General features: G+C 44.5%; 1 protein-coding gene across 3 annotated transcripts in view; it reads left to right on the top strand.

Moving 5' to 3' along the window:
- FSHR (follicle stimulating hormone receptor) overlaps window positions 1-3,883 on the top strand; it is a 163,610-nt gene that overhangs the window by 68,356 nt on the left and 91,371 nt on the right. The window lies entirely within an intron of this gene.

Below are 3,883 nucleotides of genomic sequence, written 5' to 3'. Positions count from 1 at the left end.
CCCCCCCCCCCCCCCAGTTATATAAGCTTCTCCTCTAAGTCATTCAATTTTTGTCTTGGTTCTTTCACTGCACTTTTAAAAAGAACACTTGCCCAGGTCTGAGGAAGCGAGAAAGAAATCCATTAATGAAAGAAACACAAAGCAGAGAGAGTGGCAATGTGTTTGAGCAGTTATGCCAACTGCTTAGAGGAGGTTCGTCAGAATCCTGGGTCTGAGTGTTAATTTTAATATAAACTTACTGTGTAACCTTGATTAAATCACCTTATCTCTCAGAACCTTGGCTTCCTCACCTGTGTATTAAGGGAAGAGATTTTAAAGGGGGAGGTAGCTTATGTGATCTCTAATTTCTATGCACAAGCATCTTCCAGTTGGATGAGAGCCCAGTTTAAGACCTGAGTCTTCAATGTTTACAATTCTGGAAGACATTCAACATGCATAGGAACTGGGAGATGGGGCACTCATCTGAGCAGAGCTCACCAAGGAAAACAGGGAAGGAACAGAGTTGGAGAGCTTTTGACTCAAGGTATATTCCTGAATGGATCAGCCATTGCCCTGCCTGGAATTAAGAGACTAGGTGACTATTGGATAGGTCTCCCCCCACAAAAGTTCTGTAATTACATAGAAATAATTCTAAAGACAGGAATCCCAGGTACCACAAATAATTCACCTTAATAAATTCAATCCAGCAAATGTGACTGACCTCTCATTGAGTACTCAGGCTACCATGAGACCTTCCTTTGGCGATAGCTAGTTGACCTGAGCTGACATAGCAATAATACCAGAAATAGAACAGCTGGTTCAGAAACTCAACTTCCTCAGACACAGGTTGTCCATTTCTACCTCACGCCTTTATTAGTCAGCCTGCACTGCCACAGATGCCAGAAAAATTAATCTTATGTTTTCAATACTTTTTATGTCCTAAGATTTCCAAAACATTCCAGAGCAGAGAACCCAGTATCAAACTGAACTCCGAACAGACTATTTGTACCCTTCAGTCCCTATGCTCACCTTCATCCATTGTCTCACCTCCTATTCTTGGTCACTGATAAGCTCTCATCTCCTTTCCACATTTATGTTCTTCATTTATGTTCTTCCTCCAGTTTTTAACCAGTTTTCTGAACTTCATAAATATTGGCTTCCTCTTCAATATCTCCCTCTTCACAAATCACAAAATCCCTTTCACTCATTCTGCACATGTAGCCCAGTTTCACATATCCTTATTAAAAGGAAGGGGAGAAAGCTTTCTGGATAAATCCTGCTTTCCTTCCCTGCTACCGTCCTCTCTCTTCCCCATCACTGCCACTCTTTTGAAAAAGCAGCCCGTGTTCACTGCCTCTCTATCCTTTCCTTTCAATCGCTCCTCAGCCTGTCCTCTTGCTATTCAACCACAAATTCTCTAACACTAAATTACTCTGTCCAAGGTCCCAACAATAGCGAAACTGTCAGAACTAACGACTTCTACTTTGTCCTCTTAGTATTTAACCGATAGGTAGCTATTGATTACACTGACCGTCCATGCCATCCTTCTCCATACTCCTTCCCCTTTTAACGTCGGCGACACCACATCCTCCTGCCTGTCCTCTGAACCTTCCAGACTACTCCATAACCAGTTCTGTCCCTTTTCTTTTTCCTCAGTTGCTCCTCAAAAGTTCAGATATTCCAGGGTGCCAGTTTGGGCCATTTTCTTTTTTTATAGTCACATCCTCATTATTATTTATCCATGATATCTTACTACCAGGGCTCCTAAACCTTCATCTGCAAACCCCACCTCGCTTCTGAGGCCACAATCCTTGTTTTGAAATGGAGGGATTCCTCAATATCTACCCTTAAGTGAACCACAAGTGCCTCAAATTCAGCATATCCAGACAAACTCATTATCTTTACCCTTAAATTTCTCATCTTCCCATATTGCCCAGTGAATAACATCACCATCTGCCCAGATTCCCAAGCAAGAAAATTCAGTCTCCCTTGACTCATGTGCCTTCTCTCTTTCTTCTGTGCAGGTGCTCTTCCAGTTCTATTGACTCCCTCTCAAAACTATCTCTGGAACCCTGTCCTCATCTTACCCCTGCAGCTATGAGGTTTAAAGTCACTTGCATAGCCTGCTGTGTGAGGCTGCTCTGCCTGCCCCAGCTCCAATCTCCCACCACTCTGTTTCCAGACCCGCTCTGCTCAAAGTCCCTTGCAGGGACTTTGGGTCCCTCTAGGGACCATCACTGCTATGGGTTTCAGTCTTAAGTCTCCGACACAGAAATCAAAGCTCATTATCTCCAGTCATACACAGTATACCCCACACTTTTGCCAGGTAGGAAGATTTGCCATTTCCCAAGCACTACCATTACCAGACATCGTATTGCTTATTTAGAATGTGATGGCTCGTTCTTTGGACAACGCCTGGCACGTAGACCAAAAAATAGGTGCAGGTGAAGGTATAAATGAACAAGTGAACAGATATACTTTCACACTGGTCTTATATAGATGCTGTCCTTCTGCCTAAAATTCCACTTGGTAGAAGCCTGCTTTTCCCCCAAGAGGCAGAGCAAATGTTTACCCCCCAACCCCCGCACAGCCTTTCCAGAACTCTCCCAGTGCTTCCAATAGCGTATTTATCAGATTGCATTTGGAGTTGACACGTTTTTCCAGATCCTTAAGATTGTTCTTTCAGAGCAAGGTCAGAGTGTAACTTAACTTTGTATTAAGTACAACACCAAGTCCTGTTGTTTTATCTCCTGGCTTCACCTCTAATCTATCCGCTCGTCTCCTTCTCCAGCTACCATTATCTTGTCCTGGAAAACGGCACCAGTCTTCTACTTGTGCCTCCCCATCCACCAGCAGGCTCTCCCCTCGCCCTCATCCATTCTCTACACAGCAACCAGAGCGACATTTTCTAAATTCATACCTAATCATGTCACCCTCAACACCTGGTACACCTGGTACACTCTCTCTCTCCATACCTTACTGCTGCTCTTAACATAAAAAAGAAACTACACTGCTCCCATTTTGTCCTTTGCTCTACTGGCTCTTCTTCAGTTCATAAGAGGTACCATGTTATGCAGCCCACCATGGGCCTTGCTTGCTCCTTCTGACTAGAGCTTCCTTTCCACTCTGCCCTCTTAATTTACTAAGTTCCTCCTCATTCTTCAGACCCTGACACCAGCATCACTTGCCCAGGAACGCTCCCCCTGACCTCCCCAACTAGGACAAAACCTCCTGCTAGTATAATACACTCTCATATCACCACTAGACTCTAGGTGGTGACTATCATTTTAACACTCTTACACTTACTTATGTATTACTTGAATTAATCTCTAACTCCCCTATTGGACTGTAAGTTCCACGAGCACAAGGACGTGATTGCTTTCACTCATTATTGGATCCCTGGTGTCTCACACAGAGTCAGGTACCCACAATAAATATCTGATAAATGCACAAATAAAAATGAACAAATATAAGTAGTTGGAGAGAGAAGATACCCAGATATAACAAGAAAATACTAAGTCTTAGGAATGATAATGATAACTGATGGAGGAGTTAACAGACATACAAACACTGGCTGAAACTCTGCTCTGATCTAGGCACTTACATGGCTATAGTTTAGAATCAAACCCAGGACAAAAATGTACAGGACAGTACGTGCAAAATAAGTGATACAAACATTGTATTTGTTCGGACTCTTTCTGTTGTGTGAGGGCAAAAGAAAGTAAACCTCGGGCTTCCCTGGTGGCGCAGTGGTTGGGAGTCCGCCTGCCGATGCAGGGGACGCGGGTTCGTGCCCCGGACCGGGAGGATCCCACATGCCGCGGAGCGGCTGGGCCCGTGAGCCATGGCCGCTGGGCCTGCGCGTCCGGAGCCTGTGCCCCGCAACGGGAGAGGCCACAACAGT

Source organism: Neophocaena asiaeorientalis, unplaced genomic scaffold (assembly GCF_003031525.2).
Source record: "Neophocaena asiaeorientalis asiaeorientalis breed wild unplaced genomic scaffold, Neophocaena_asiaeorientalis_V1.1 scaffold171, whole genome shotgun sequence".
In the NCBI taxonomy this organism is placed as follows: Eukaryota; Metazoa; Chordata; class Mammalia; order Artiodactyla; family Phocoenidae; genus Neophocaena; species Neophocaena asiaeorientalis.
Note: the sequence above shows the minus strand (reverse complement) of the source record. Positions and strands in the feature narration are given on the sequence as shown.